This window comes from Schistocerca gregaria, chromosome 3, assembly GCF_023897955.1.
Source record: "Schistocerca gregaria isolate iqSchGreg1 chromosome 3, iqSchGreg1.2, whole genome shotgun sequence".
Lineage (NCBI taxonomy): Eukaryota > Metazoa > Arthropoda > Insecta > Orthoptera > Acrididae > Schistocerca > Schistocerca gregaria.
Genome location: NC_064922.1, coordinates 775,362,217 through 775,379,550, shown reverse-complemented (window position 1 = coordinate 775,379,550; position 17,334 = coordinate 775,362,217). Strand labels below are relative to the sequence as shown.

Genomic DNA, 17,334 nt, shown 5'->3' with positions numbered 1-17,334 from the left:
GACATATCAATATCATTCTTTGTCTACAAGAGGAACGTCTCGAATAGTAGAGCCTGTTGATGGCTTACGTCGTCTGTTTGAACTGCACCCGATTCCACGTAATTTTCTGACCCCAGGAGAGCTGGCGCAATCACTTTCGCCGGCCCTTTGTGACCGAGCGGTTCTAGGCGCTTCAGTCCGGAACCAGGTTGCTGCTACGCTCGCAGGTTCGAATCCTGTCTCGGGCACGGCTGTGTGTGACCTCAGATGTTAAGTCGCATAGTGCTTAAAGCCATTTGAACCAATTACTTCCTCGTCAAGAGATAATTTTTTTGACAACGAAACGGGTGATTACCCGCACTCTTTTGATGTGAGCTTGTATTCGCAGGCAATGTTCCTGACGCTGTATTCAGTCGAATGTTGTGCTACTTATGGATCGTACAGCGAAAACCCATCATTCCCTTCCGCCCCTCCCCCCACCTTGTCAGCATACTTTATGGTTCAAATGGCTCTCAGCACTATGGGACTCACCTGCTGTGGTTATTAGTCCCCTAGAACTTAGAATTACTTAAACCTAACTAACCTAAGGACATCACACACATTCATGCCCTCCATGCCCGAGGCAGGATTCGAACCTGCGACCGTAGCAGTCGCACGGTTCCGGACTGCGCGCCTAGAACCGCGAGACCACCGCGGCCGGCCATGCTTTATGTTTTCAGGCCTACTCTACGGGATTTTATAGCGAAATCCGATGCGTGCCTTCTACTTGGTGGATGCCTTGGCGCATGTTTGAGGCAATGTGTCATTGAAGTATTTTAGAATCAATGATAACTCCTGCTGCTTGACATGTCCGGTCGGCCGCAACAATGACGATTTGATTTACCCCCTCGCACATCAGATATGACCACTGTAATGAACTGGTGGTATTGGTTTCATCACAGGTTGTAGTTCAAGCCTCAGTTATTTTTTTAGTTAATTTATTTTATTGGCCTTCGGTACATGCACTTACAGCCATATGAACAGTCTACAGTCAGACATGATAATGGGAACGTACCTACAACACGACATCCAGTACCCGAATGGGAAAAATCTGCGATCCGATCGGAAATCGAACATGGGCCCCTTCGGTTAGCAATCTGCCATGCATATCGCGCAGCTACTGAGGTGGACAGAGTTCATTTTTCTTTCTTTTTTTTCCCTTGATCCACAAATGGGATAGGTCGTCGAATATTCTTGGTTACACGGTTCTTCAACCATTTTCCTTAGATGTTCACGATAGCAGTATACAGCTGACCAGCCTCATTTTCGTTCTCTGACAACGGTTCATAATAATCTGAACTTTGTCAGAAACTTTTTGAGTTTTTCGGCCCGTATTATTGCTAGAATCATCATAAAGTCCTGCCTAATCATTGTGTGTTCATTATCATGCTTTCCAATTTGTCCACAATTTGTTGAGAAAGGGAAACCTACACTACTAGCCATTAAAATTGCTACACCAAGAAAAAATACAGTTGATAAACAGGTATTAATTGGACAGATATACTATACTAGAACTGACATGTGATTACATTTTCACGCATTTTGGGTGCATAGACCCTGAGAAATCAGTACTCAGAACCACCACCTCTGGTCGTAATAACGGCCTTGATACGCCTGGGCATTGAGTCAAACAGAGCTTGGAAGGCATGTACAGGTACAGCTGCCCATGCAGCTTCAACACGATACCACAGTTCATCAAGAGTAGTGACTGTGGTATTGTGACGAGCCAGTTGCTCGGCCACCATTGACCGGACTTTTCAATTGGTGGCAGATCTGGAGAATGTGCTGGCCAGGGCAGCAGTCGAACATTTTCTGTATCCAGAAAGGCCCGTACAGGACCTGCAACATGCGGTCGTGCATTATCCTGCTGAAATGTAGGGTTTCGCTGGGATCGAATGAAGGGTAGAACCACAACTCGTAACACATCTGAAATGTAACGTCCACTGTTCAAAGTGCCGTCAATGCGAGCAAGAGGTGACGGAGACGTGTAACTAATGGAACCCCATACCATCACGCCGGGTGATACGCCAGTATAGTGATGACGAATACACGCTTCCAATGTGCGTTCATCGCTATGTCGCCAAACATGGGTGCGACCATCATGATGCCGTAAACAGAACCTGAATACATCAGAAAAAATGAGGTTTTGCCATTCGTGCACCCAGGTTCGTCGTTGAGTACACCATCGCAGGCGCTCCGGTCTGTGATGCAGCGTCAAGGGTAACCGCAGCCATGATCTCCGAGCTGATAGTCCATGCTGCTGCAAACGTCGTCGAACTGTTGGTGCAGATGGTTGTTGCCTTGCAAACGTCCCCATCTATTGACTCAGAGATCGAGACGTGGCTACACGATCCGTCACAGCCATGCGGATAAGATGCCTGTCATCTCGACTGCTAGTGATATGAGGCCGTTGGGATCCAGCACGGCGTTCCGTATTACCCTCCTGAAGCCACCGATTCCATATTCTGCTAACAGTCATTGGATCTCGACCAACGCGAGCAGCAATGTCGCGATACGATAAACCGCAATTGCGAAAGGCTACAATCCGACCTTTGTCAAAGTCGGAAACGTGATGGTACGCATTTCTCCTTCTAACACGAGGTATCACAACAATGTTTCATCAGGCAACGCCGGTCAACTGCTGTTTGTATATGAAAAATCGGTTGGAAACTTTCATCATATCAGCACGTTGTAGGTGTCGCCACCGGCGCCAACCTTGTGTGAATGCTCTGAAAAGCTGATAATTTGCATATCACAGTATCTTCTTCCTGTCGGTTAAGTTTGGCGTCTGTAGCACGTCATCTTCGTGGTGGAGCAATTTTAATGACTAGTAGTGTACATTTTCCCACGTTGGCCCAACGACGTCGTAAATTAAGATTGCAGTGGGAACGGGAACATAGAGATCGCACAGTGGATCAAGGGAAACGTGTTAGCTGGTCGGCTGAATCACGATTATTGTTACACCAGGTCGATGGTCGTCTCTGGATACGCCGTTATGCAGCCGAAGGAATGCTCAAAACGATCACACCACCACAGACGGAGGTCGGTGTGGACTGTAGTATGCTACGGAGAACATCCACCTCATATTCTACGAGACCAGTGGTAGTAATCGAAGGCACGTTGACAGCTTTGGACAATGTGAACATTACTGGGGATCACCAGCATCCGTTCATGTTTGATGTCTTCAAAACTGAACACAGTCTCTACCGCAAAGGAACATCTATTTTGTGATAGCCGGTTTCGGTCAGATTTGGCCATCTTCAGACGTTGATACCAAAATGGTAGATGGTGTTGGTGAATGGAGAGAGTTATAACTACACGAACTTCAACTGCTGAGTTATAACACCCCGCTCCATTCACCGCCACCGCATACCATCGTGGCATGAAGGTCTGAAGGTGGTCAAAAACTGACCGAAATCGGTTGCTACAAAATAAATGTTTTTTCAGCCCAGTCTGAAAATACTTTTTCCCAGGCCACTGTAATCAATGAGAAATGTTCTCAAAAAATACCTGATGCCTTGCCCTTCTTCCAGCAAGATAGCTGCTCATGTCCCAAATTGTGATACAGTGGTTTGAGAACCTTGGAAGTGAGCTTACATGAGTCTCTTTGCCACTAAATTCGCTAGATCTGAATACGATGAAACAAATTTGGGACGGTATCGGGCGCCAACTCAGCTCTCAAGAACCACGGGCCCGTAATTACCGAACGTAAGTGACCACAGCGTAGACATCGGGTTTCACATAAACCAGAAACCTACTGAAGACTTGTATCAGTGTTACGTCGAAGCGCTGCTGTATTGCATTCCGAAGGTGGGCTAACACGCTATGGGCCGTGATTTCCCTAAATCGTTTCTGGCAAATGCCGGGATGGTTCCTTTGAAAGGGCACGGCCGATTTCCTTCCCAATCCTTCCCTAACCCGAGCTTGCGCTCCGTCTCTAATGACCTCGTTGTTGACGGGACGTTAAACACTAACAACCATCACCACGCTATAGGCCAACACGCTATTAAGCAGGTGGTAGTAATACTGTGGCTGATGAGTGCATAATTTGTAACGGTCGACTGGCCAAATAAATTTGACCTTGAGAGATCGTCGAGTGTATTGGAACAATTGTTCAAAAATACTGACAACTTTGTCATCCACCCAAAATACAACCTCATTACTTTCTGCTACTAAGAATGTGATATTATATAATGCAGTTTTATGTTTCACTACCAGTACCCGGCCACGGGTTGCAGTGGCTCAGTCAAGTTAAATCGGAAAGAACGAAAACAGAGAGCGCGTCTCGATCTCCTTTTTCTCGTCCTGTCTCTGTCCATATCCTCCTACCCTGTCTTTGTCCATCTCCTCCTCCTCCTCCTCCTCCTCCTCCTCCTCCTCCTCCTTACTTACCCTCTCTCTCTGTCCATCACCTCTTCCCACCCTCTCTCTGTTAATCTTCTCCTCCCCTTCATCTCCTCCTGCCTCCTCTATCCCTCTCCTCCTTTCTGCTCTCAGTCAATTTCCTTCCACCTCTCTATCGATCTTCTCCTCTCCTGTCTCACTGACATTTAGCCTTGTTTATTGTTATTGGAAATTCGGATTCTGTTATCTGAGTGTTTAGCACAGTGTGGTTTAAAAGTTCAATTACATCGGCCAAAAACTTTGGAAGATGTTTTCTAACAACTTTTCTCAATATGTACATATTCGTCCAAGTGTTTAGTAACGTGTAAAAATTTGAAGTAAATTGGTCAAGAACTGGTAACAACGTTTCCCCTTTGTATGTTACATATTTCTTTACATATTACATGTACTAAAAATAGGCATACGAAAACGCATACGTATTCGAATGCAGCGTCGTGTCAGAATTTCAAGTCAACCGACAGAATTTCAAGACAACCGACAGAATTTTTCGAGCACAAACAAATGCAGGCTGAATTTTTATACGTAAAGCTCAGCTGCCCATAAACACCACATCGCACTGAAACATATTTGTGGTAGCGTTACATGATGTGTGAAACAGTGAAATAAAAGTTTTTAAACACTAACGTGATTTCCAATCTAAGTTCTAGAATGTCTGATTAAAATCATCTTCATGTCTGCTTGTACGATTCAATAAAGTTCTTCCTGTTCCACCCACTAATGGAATATGGGGGCTTGTTCACCTCTGTAGGACATACATTAGTCAACGTTTATCTTCATGGTCACTGCTGGATCAACTTCCAGAGGCCTGAAACACTTTTGCAGATTCCAGCCTGAAAGATGGTCGTTGGAATTGAATAGAGGGTTTTTCGCAAGAAATACGACTTTCTTCTATTGCTTGCTAGGAGCGCGGGGTTATCTGTCATGGTGAGCTTTGGACATCTCGCTCTCACTTAATACGTGGCAATGCCGCAGCAGATGGTAATACGGCTATCACACTTCGCGTCAGTGTCACCTGGTAACAGCTCGAAAATATAAATTGTTTATATCAGCGTCAGAGAGGTGCAACTGTTTAAATTGTTTAAGTACACACACTGAAAATATTTGTCAAGTCCATATTTCCATCAATAACATCAACGATATAATTCTCTTGTAGCTATCTGTAAATAGCGTTTCTCTAAGGCCTAGTTCTAGGTGTAATACTTTCCTTCGGGAAAACAGACCTTGGTGCTGCAATTACCATGCAGCGAAGCAGGTTTTTCTAGCACGCTCATTGGCCGCCGTTCTGCTGATTACTTAGGAGGCACTTTTCCAAGCTGAACCTGTATTCTGAAGTCTACTGCAAACGCGAAAGAAAAAGGCAAAATCGTGACCAAGTATAGTTGGATATGAGAATCGCTGCTTGACCTCAACAGAATTAAGGTTAAAGATCTTGTTCTTCTTGCAGGTCCGCCATCTTCCTCTTTCCCGTCGCCGACGTTTACTTCAAGGTATGTACAATAATTTTTTAACAAACTTCCTCGAAAAAATAACGATTTATAGCGTCTGAATGTGTTACTGTTGCAGAATCTGAGAAGCACTCTAGTACAGGGTTACGCGAAATCAAATATGAGATACTATTTAGTTTATATTACTAAAGTGATAATGTGCTTCTACAGTTTATTCTCAGTTTGTTCACAAATTACATTGATTACAAGTTAAAATTTAAATAATCTTTGCATCATGTATGTCACATATTTTATTTGCAATCTGTTTTTATTATTTGGAAGTAAGACAGATAAAATGCAGATGGAATTATTGACGACACTGCCTGCAATCCGTAGCTATTGCTACACGGAAAAGGTTACTGATGATTCCACAACACCGGTGAAACACATTTGCTTAGACGAAAACCATTATTGTAATAAGACCGGAAAATATTTGTAGTGAAAAAGTATGTTGTCGGTAACACCAGAGAAACAGAAGAGAAGGAAGAAAAACAGTAATTTGGAACGGCATAATCGTGGGTACAATGGTTTCTCCAAATAAGATTTCATTTGCCTGCGACTGAGAGACTTATAGGAAGAGAGAACTATAGTATTTGGCAGTTAGGTATGCGAACTTACGAAGAATGCGATTGCGTCACCGCTAAAATAACGAATTTCACCTCAATGCGCACAAAGGCCAAAATTATGTTTTCCGTCCACCTATCGATGATTTTCATCTGTCCGTCACCACAGTCAGTAAAGAAGTGCCGCGCGCATCTCTTGGTCGTGCGGTAGCGTTCTCGCTTCCCACGCCCGGGTTCCCGGGTTCCATTCCCGGCGGGGTCAGAGATTTTCTCTGCCTCGTGATGGCTGGGTGTTGTGTGACGTCCTTAGGTTAGTTAGGTTTAAGTAGTTATAAGTTCTAGGGGACTGATGACCACAGATGTTAACTTCCATAGTGCTCAGAGCCAGTTGAACCATTTTTTGAAAGAAGTGCCGAACAGCCTAAAGCACGTCTACGTAGATTGTGGCCTGTTTCGACGAATATGATTATTGAAGATACTGCCGACAACCAGCCTCGAAAATTGTTCACCAGTAGAAAACTAAGCGTCAAAGATAAGATTAACGTCACAAGAATTAAGCGACTTGCACTCTGAAGGAGAATGGGTTGGGAGTGGTCTACTTGCAGGGCCACCAAATATAAACCCATGATTACGAACTTGGAAAATTCGAACTGGCCAGGCATGGGAGACTCCTCAAAAAAATAATTTCTCCAGTGTCATAAGTGTAACGACTCCGATTGCCTTTGTCGGGAAGTTGCTCAAGTTCTTGTTTTAAGCGGAAGCAGTGGATATCAGTCGGAGTAGTGCCAGATAGATGGCTGGTCCAGTCTGCTCTGGATGCAGCGATGCACGTGATGACTGCCATCTGCAGATACTGCCATCTGCAGATGCTGCACATTCCCTACACACAGCGTGGAAGGCACGCGATGATCGGTTGCTACTGCATGCACGCGCTCCTGTCCACACACACACACACACACACACACACACACACACACACACACACGCACACGCACACACACTGATCGCCGCTTGGTAATGAAATGCACATATCCAAGTAGAGACCTGTTAGCCTGTCAGCTTTCTGTTTGTCTCAGTCAACAGTGAATGAGGACAGCACAAGGTGCTATCAAATAGGCACCTTCGAAATGGTTGCCACTGTACCCAACATCCGTCCCTCTCATATTCGAAGACGAAAGTCTCCGATAAGAGAGTGCAGAAGTGCCGCAGTAACCTTCGATTACCCATACATCAGCAACTGCAGTCCCCAGAAATCAGCGAGACTGAAATCCAGAAACTCGTAATGGAAACTTGGTAAGAACCTCACCAATCCAAATTTCACCACTGATCAGACCTGGCGTGAAGAATGGGTCTCTTCAAATCCCACCTGCCTATGATTACTAATAAATCAATGCAGGGCTCGGTCTGTTAACAACTTACCAAGAAAGGAATGTCTATCATAAAAAAGAATTAGAACACATCACGGAAAATGTAAATTCCAGTTTCACAAGTGGGGAAGTGCTGAAAAAACATTCTGCGACAGTGGCAAGTGCTACAGACCATCCAAAACTTAGACACGGAGGGTCCAACAAGAAGATCTGAATGATCAATACAAAATGTACACAGTGGTAACGAAGATGATATGAATCGCTAGCAAACACTGGGCCGTGCCTTTTAACTAACCAAAATGTTACCTACAATGTGATCTGTAAATACTGTATGTAAACTTTTGTTAAGATGTACATATTTCGAATGTGCTCTCATTTTGCCTCACGAAGTATGGGTGATACGTCACGTGATGGGGAACAAGTCTTGTTTTAGACAAATTGTTTACCGATTCTTATGCGACGCTGGGCGGTAAAGAGTAGGCTTTTGCTTCGTGTTTATGCATTGTGTGTTCCGTATAATCCAGTCAACTGCCCCGTAAGAAAGGGGCGGGGGGGGGGGGGGGGAGTAGACCTTGCAGAATTAAAGTTTCTGGTTCACTTCTAAAATATCTTTCTCTGTTTAGAAACACTCGTTATTAACATGTTCTTGTCGAAAATGTGGTGGGGTAGGCAGTTTGCAGCAAAACCCAGTTAGTAGACCTTGATCGTTTGGCGAAATCTCGTCGTACCAGGACTGGCAAATATTCAAGGACGCCCAGCGTCGCCGCTAAGCGTAAGCGAACATTTTATCTCTAACAAAAGTTTTCCCCTCGCTGTGATGTATCACCCCTAGACAATTGATGCAAGTACTTTAAAAATAGCTCTGAGCACTGTGGGACTTAACATCTGAGGTCATCAGTCCCCTAGAACCTAGAACTGCTTAAACCTAACTAACCTAACGACATCATACACATCCATGCCCGAGGCAGGATTCGAATCTGCTACCATAGCGGTCGCGCGGTTCCAGACTGAAGCACCTAGAACCACTCGTCCACAACGGACGGCGCAAATACTTGAAAACCTCATATGTACAGGTGATTCGTCTGCCCCTGCAGATGGGTTTTAAGCAAATCGCAAATGCTTTCTAACCACATACGAGATTTTCATATTCTCTCGTTCGCTACGTGCAAACAATTAGTCCTAAAAAAATAAAGGAACTTTTAGTAGGAATTTTAATGTAGTTGTATTTTTTACTGGGAGACGTTATCACTGGAAGCCATGGTTTTCTAGTTATTCCAGAAGAACACTTTTGACGGTCACTTTCGTACGTTTTCTTCGATAATTAGAAAACGACGCTAGCGTAAACGTATCACAATACAAAATTTAGCTACATTAAATTTCCTACAAAACGGTCTGTAGGACTAAGGGTTTGTGCATAGCGAGCGAGAGAAAACGAAAATACTGTTCGTGGTATTTGAAGACATTGCAGTGCACAAAAAAACCAGTTGAATCACCCTGCATTATGTTAACAAACAAAAAATTGTCCTTCCAATTGTTATTTATTATTAATGAAATGGGTATATTGGTTTTAAATCCTAGTTTTTAAACGAGAAACGTAAACTCATTTGGTTTAGAGTTCAAAGTAAAGTATCAATTTACATTGTAAAGAAAAGTAACAATCAGTATAGGTGCAGTCGATAGTAGATCCCTTTTTCTCGAGCAGAGGCAGATATAAAGTGCCTACGTTGCACTCCTGTGGCTAGCGCACAATTTATTTTTACTGATTGTCAATGCGGTGCTGAAGTACATTACTTTAATTGGTCCATCTGATTCCATTGCTTGCACATTAACGTGCTGTTTCAAATTAACAAACCAAAGTTAGTTCACCAAACTGCACAACAAGACAAATCAATCAATGTGTAAATGATCTGCTGAACGCTACCCTTTACAAAAAGTACACTGCAGTACAGATAGGCACGCTTAGACGCGGAGAAAATGTGGACTACAGCAATGAATTAATTGTTGTAAGGTGACCATCTCTTCAGACTCCTCTCAATTTTATTAAAACAGATGTGATTAATATTTAACATAAAATTAATATGTGACTTTGGTCCCGGGCTACCTGTTCCCTTGATAAAATTCTTTGATTACAATAGAATCTTCAATCGCTCAGAAAAGTAAAAGTTTTGTAATCGTCAGAGTATCGCGTGAGAAAGGCAGTTTTTGCTATTGTGGATCCATGCGTGAAGTTCACGAGATTGGAGCTGACAGGGAAGTGGAGAGGCCGTGCTAAGGGTACGTCATCGGAGCGGTTGGAAGGTGGTGATAACACCAAAGGGACGGAAGAAAGAAAGAGAGAGAGAGAGAGAGAGAGAGAGAGAGAGAGAGAGAGAAGACAGGGGGGGGGGGGGGGGGGCTGCAGAGGCTACAGGGAATGGGGTGCGAATGCGGTCGCGGTCGGGGCTGTTTGAGTCATCAGTTTTCCGACTATTTTGATGCAGCCCGCCATGTACCCCTCTAGTACCATGGAAGTTATTCCCTGGTGTCTTAACTGACATGCTGTCGCTTCTTCTTGTCAATGTTTTCCGTATATTCCTTTCCTCACCGATTCTGCAGAGAACTATCTCATTCCACACCTTATTAGTCCTCGTGATTTTTCAACATCCTTCTGTAGCATCACGTCTCAAATGTTCCGTTTCTCTTCTGCTCCGGTTTTCCAATGGTCCACGCTTCACTTCCACACAATGCCCGCATCTCGTGGTCGTGCGGTAGCGTTCTCGCTTCCCGCGCCCGGGTTCCCGGGTTCGATTCCCGGCGGGGTCAGGGACTTTCTCTGCCTCGTGATGGCTGGGTATTGTGTGTTGTCCTTAGGTTAATTAGGTTTAAGTAGTTCTAAGTTCTAGGGGACTGATGACAATAGATGTTAAGTCCCATAGTGCTCAGAGCCATTTGAATCAAACTTCCACACTATACTGTGCTCCAGACGTACATTCTCAGATATTTCTTCCTGAAATTAAGACCTATCTTTGATACTAGTAGATTCTCTTGGACAGAAATGTCCTATTTCCAGTGATAGTCTAATTATTTTCTCCTTGTTTGGTCCGTCGTAGGTTATTGCATTGCTAATTCTGATGCCAAATTGCTCGCTGTTCTCCTTTCTGTTACTTCTCTTTAATTCCGTCTACCTTCGATTTACTCTCAATCCATATTTCATACTCATTTGACAGTTCGTTCCATTTAGCAGATATTGTAATTCTTCTTCAGTTTCTACTGGGGATACAATGTCATCAGCGAATCTTATCACTGACGTCGTTTCAATTCTCTTTTCCATTCTTCTGTATATTATTCTTGTCAGCAACTTGGATGCATGGGCTGTAAAGCTGATCGTTCGATAAATCTCGCACTTGTTAGCTCTCCGCAGTCTTTAGAATTGTGTGGGTGATATTTTTCCAAAAGTCAGATGGTATATGGTTCAAATGGCTCTGAGAACTATGGGACTTAACAATTGAGATCATAAGTCTTCTATAACTTGGAACTACTTAAACCTAACTAACCTTTGTTGGCACTTCCCCCAATGATTTTAGAATCTCTGATGGAATGTTATCTATCCCTTACGCCTTATTTGATTTTATGTCTTTCAAATCACTTTAAAATTCTGATTCTAATACTAGATTCCCTAACTCTTCTATTACGACTCCTGTTTTTCTTCTATCAAGTCAATTCCTCCTCCCCATAGAGGCCCTTAATGAGTTCCCTTCACCTTTCTGCTCTGTCCTTTGCATTTAACAGTGGTATTACCACTGCACTATTAACGTTGGCACCCTAGCTTTTAGTTTCGGCGAAGGAGGATTTGACTTTCCTGTATACTGAGTCAGTCCTTCCGACAGCCATTTGGTTTTCGATTTCTTCACATTTCTCATTCCTAAGTATCTCATATTTCTGTATTCCTGAATAACGGTTTTCTTTCCAACTTCTGTGATTGACCTTTTTAGAGATGCCCATTCTTCTTAAAGTGAACTGCCTATGAGTTGCGCCTTATCGCAGAAAGTATAGCCTCAGCCTCGAAAACATTAGCAATTGTGAAACTCGTGCAGATGGTGCAGAGCGTAACGTTGTTCACAAAAATGGTGCGGTTATGTATTAACACTTGAAGCCGAGAATATGTGATTAATAATAATATTGATGATTGGTTGCTTAAAAACTAATACTATCATGGGCTTCTTATTTAGTATGATCATTTACCACGAATATCACGACAAAAATTTAAAGTGGCGTCACCATCATGGGTGCGAGGCACTCGATGATGATGATGATGATGATTATGTTGTTTGGTTTTCCAATCTTTACTCAGTCCAATCTCACCACTTTCATGAATGATGATGAAATGATGAAGACAACACAGGAACCACCAGTCTCCTGGCGGAGAAAATCCCTAACCCGGCCGGGGATCTATCCCGGGACCCCGTGATCCAGAGGCAGCAACGCTGGCCACCAGACCACGACCTGCGGATGAAGTACTTGATTAGAGTTCGCCCTCATGATACTGGATAAGACAGAGCACTTTACTGGTATGGTCCGGGAACAATCACTGCAGATGGTCGAGGATAGGTGATTACATACTTTCAACATGAGGCACTGGGATGCCGTATTCGAGAATAAACACTGCTTACCGCAAATTCCTTTACTAATATTATGTCGTCGTATTGTAACAAATTAAAACTGTTATGCAACAAACGGTTGAGTGACATTGAAATGGCTCTAAAAGAAGGAAATATTTTTAATAAAACTAAATATTCGATAGTATGCAGTTGATTTATGCGCCATTTTTTTTTTTTTAAGAAAGACATAAAGAAATGAAACTCATGTTTTTCACAGCCAGCTTCTCATTCAGTAACTTCAGTCGAATTATACTGTAAAGATGTTCAGCAGTATAAAAACAGGTGAGCTAAATCCTTTGTTTACGAATTCGTGTTGGACAACTAAATTTCAGTCACTTTTTACACAAATGAAAAGAAGGCCCAGTGAATAACGGAATATTTGACAAAACAGCAATAACAGGATTCATGATACACATATGTTACATAAAGAGAGCTAACTGACAGATGGAAATAGAAAAAAAAGCGAATAATTAAAGAGCTACGGGAAGTGAGACTAGGAGTTGGAGGAAGAGGAAAGTTCGGGTTTAATGTCCCGTTAACGACAATAATTGGAGTCACGGACAATGGCGGTCGAGTTTAGGCTAGTTCTGCGCGTCTGCATCACGCATCCTGAGACAACCATTGAGCGTTCAGTACTGTTGTCGGCCTGCTGCTGTGAATGTTGTAGCCATTACGAGCATTAAATGTCATCGTAGAGAGTTATTTAGTGAATTTTTATTCCATTCGTCACGTGTTGTCATCGCTGGTGGGGACGGTAAGTGAAAAATTCTGCACAACCAAGCGAGGTACGTAATTTGCAATGTACAGATTTTCTTCAAGCGCAGTCACGTGTGTGCGCTTACCGCAACCGTTACAGTCCCCACACATTTCTTGAGCTACACGAACCACCATCGTTCGTAGACCGGAGTACAGATAGTGAAAAACTGACCACAAGCAAAGATAGGAAAGTTATGATAAAGGAAATCAGCCATATCCTCCTCAAAGGAATCATCTACGTATATGCCTTAAGTAGTTTAGGGTTCAAATGGCTCTGAGCACTATGGGACTTAACTTCGGAGGTCATCAGTCCCCTAGAACTTAGAACAACTTAAACCTAACTAACCCAGAGACATCACACACATCCATGCCCTGGGCAGGACTCGAACCTGCGACCGTAGCGGTCGCGCGGTTCCAGACTGAAGCGCCTAGAACCGCTCGGGCATCGCGGCCGACCTAAGTAGTTTAGGGAAAACCAGTTAAGAGCAGATGGGGGTCTGAATTGCGCTCATCCGGAATGCGGATCCAGTACCTCAATCACTGCAGTTCCTCACTCTGTAAAAGACGGAAATGACTTTACGTGGTACTGTAATGGCTAATACCGAAATAAATGAGATTATCAGATACAGTCATTAAAGAAATCCATCTGCATTCATTATCAAAGTTTATAAAAGATGAAGAGGTCAGATTGTCGAGATGTCACTTAGACAAATTTAGAGAGAATTCTCCGTAAAACTGTGATTAACCATGGTCAGAGAGAGGGACATATTTTTATTAAACATATAATTACAGTCATAAAAATTCTAAAGTTTTTGATCGTGACGACAATAGAAACTAATACTAATTACATGTTGATAGAGTACTTCCGCGAAGGGCGAGGATATAGTATCGAATATCGTCCTGTCACATAGTTTTAATGTGTCACATGCTGTCACTGCTGTAAGTAATGTGCTTAAAGTAAAGGTACTAATCCTTAGAAATACCGATTACGTCTATTTTTATGTTGCAGACCATCGCAGCAGCATTAGTAACGAAAAACGTGTATTCCATTGCACCGCCACGCGTAGTGTCATTTAATTAAATCGGATACCTGTTGGGCGTGTTCCTGCAACATTCACTTCCAATGTGTTTCAGCATGACTTAATGGCTACGCACGATTGGAGGACGTTGGTGCGCGACCTTCCCTTACAGTCACGCACTCACTAATGAGCTTCGATTGCGCCGTAAAATCACACATTGCTGCCTTAGCCGGAACACTTCACCACTGTGTTTCTTCCACCTGTGTACGACACGTCAAGTCTGTCAGTGATTCATGTAGAGTGTAATGAATATGTGTTTGCAATCCCACGGTGTATTTATTACGTAAAGTGTACAAGCTGCTTGTCGGATTACTGCGCATCGCGAGACACAGCGGATAGGATGACAGTTTGCAATACTGGGCCGTTTTACTCCCAAGCTGAGTGCCAATGCACAAGTCTTTGTTAGTGGTTTCGGCTAGGGATGGATGATTGTTTCCAGTCTTTACGGAGTTCTACATATTATACAATGAAAATAATTGCTGACCTTGATAGCAAACTGAAACAATTAGGTTAATGTAACTCAAAACCAAATTACATCTACATACAAGTTAAAAACAAAATTACAAAACACACACAGTCTAAACTCAATATTATTGTTTAACAGTAAATCTCAAAGTACGAACTATTACATTAAAAAAAGTGTTATATCAACAGAGTAATAAAATAATGTCGTTGTCAGAAGACTGATTCGATGCACCTCTCCACTCAAGCCTGTCCTGTAGAATCCTCTTCAACTCTGCATAATTATTGCGATCTACAACTGTTTGAACCTGAGTGCTGTAGTGAAGGCTTGTTCTCCCTATACGATTTTTACGCCATAAACTTCCTTCTGTTACGAAACTTACGATTCCTTGATGCCCCAGGATATTTTCTATTAAGTGATCCATTCTTTTAGTAAATTTGTGCCATAATTTTTTCCTAATTTGGGTCAGTACCTCTTTGTTATTCGATACATCAAGCTATCTACTGCACACTCCTGTGGCACCATACTTCAGTTGTGTTGATCCACACGAAGTGCACATATGGCCTGAAGATGGCATATTGAAATGACAAAACTGGTTGTCAAAATAAAATAAAATAACTTCTCAAGACCTACGGCTGTGTGGCGATTTTACCTCGTAAATATTTCAAATGCTTCTATTCTCTTCTTGTATGAACTGATGAATTGCTTATTACCTACATTTAGCTTAGCCACAAGGCTACACTCAAGACACTCACCTTCAAAAAGGTATTCCTACACTTGAAATTATATTCTATGTTACCAAATTTCTGTTGGTCATAAACAGTTCTTGCTATTTGGCCCGCATTTTACTATCTCTTCTAATTCGACCGTCATCTGTTTTCCTGCGCAAATAATAAAACTCGTCTGCTACGATCAGTGTCTCATTTCTTAATCTAATTCCCTTAGCATCGTGTCATTTAATTCAATTAGATTCCATCACTCATGTTGTAATTCTGCTGAGATTCATCTTTTCAAGACAGTACCCATTCCGCTAAACTGATCTTTAAAGGCATTTGCTGTTTCTGACTGAATTATATCATCGGCAAAACTCAAGCATTTTATTTCTTCTCCAGAACTTTAATTTTGTAAAAAAATTTGCCTCCCTGTATTTTATCTCTGCTAACATCAGAATTTCAAAGAGTGTATTTCAGTCTAAATTGCGAACATCTCTCTCTGAATTTACAAATGGTTGAAATGGCTCGAAGCACTATGGGACTTGACATCTGAGGTCATCGGTCCCCTAGACTTAAAACTAATTAAACCTAAATAACCTAAGGACATCACACACATCCATGCCCGAGGCAGGATTCGAACCTGCAAGCGTAGCAGATGCGTGGTTCCGGACTGAACCACCTAGAACCGTTCGACTAGAGCGGCTGGCTAATTTATAAATTCCGTAAATGTAATTTCGTCTTTTTTCAGTCTTTGTTCTAAGGTAAATGGTAAGCTTAATATTTCTTTTCCTGTTCCTGCGCCGGCGGCTGTGGCCGAGCGGTTCTAGGCGTTTCAGTCCGGAACCGCGCTGCTGCTACGGTCGCAGGTTCAAATCCTGCCTCGGACATGGATCTGTGTGTTGTCCTTCGGTTGGTTAGGTTTAAGTAGTTCTAAGTCTAGGGGACTGATGACAACAGCTATTGAGTCCCATAGCGCCCAGAGCCATTTGAACCTGTTCCTGCTTTTTCCGGAATCCAAACTGAACTTCTTAGAGACCTGCTTCTTTCCATTGTTTTGTAAATGATGCGTGTCCGTAGTTAGCAACCATGACTTACTGAACGTAGTTCCGTAATACATCTGTCAAAACCTGCTTTCTTTGGAGTTAGATTTATTACATTTGTCTTGAAGTCTTACGGTATTTCGCCTCTCTCTTATGCCCTGGAAAATTAGGTGTCCAGAACTATTATTTGGAGAAGCCTTGACGTGCTGAGAATAAGGATCTCTGCACGCCATGGCGTTGTCTCAGATATGTATTGGCGGTATCACACAAGAAGGAATTTCATGGCTTCGAACCGAGTGAACAGTGAAAGTTCTTTGCCTACTGAGTTCTTTGCCTACGTACAAGCTACAAGTTACACACTAACAGCTGACAAGTCCTATTGGTGTGCAGTGTAGTCTCGAACATACTGTAGCTGGAGTTTAGAATAGGTTCAACTGACATTCAGTTGCAGTAATGTCTTTTATGTACTGAAAACGGAGAAAATATTTCCAACTCAGCAACTGTATATATGGTTACTCTTGACAGTATTCGCAGTTCGGAGCAATCGCGATCACACGTGATACCCAGCTGTGCCCCAGAGCAAACTTCCGGTATGATGCTGGACAATGAACTCTGGGACGTGACGTTCGCAACTACTGCGTCTCGGGCGTACGCAGACGTTACTTCATTCCAGAACTGAAGGACTTTTGCTAGAACATCGAGGTCTATACTGGTAAGCTCACTGTAGCTGCAAGAATCTTCAGTTATGCTTCATCTTGCACTTGTACCAGCTTCCAGAGATTTATAATTTCTTGTTTTCCCACTGTACCT

General features: G+C 42.8%; 1 protein-coding gene across 2 annotated transcripts in view; it reads left to right on the top strand.

The window, feature by feature from the left end:
• Positions 1 to 17,334, top strand: part of LOC126354150 (tetraspanin-9) — a 472,671-nt gene that overhangs the window by 274,053 nt on the left and 181,284 nt on the right. Inside the window, exon 3 of one of the 2 annotated variants that reach the window (XM_050003562.1) lies at positions 5,867 to 5,909. The exons of the other annotated variant lie outside the window; for it this stretch is intronic. The gene's annotated coding sequence lies outside the window, so the exon portion shown is untranslated. The remainder of the gene's footprint in view (positions 1 to 5,866; positions 5,910 to 17,334) is intronic. 2 annotated transcript variants of the gene reach the window in all.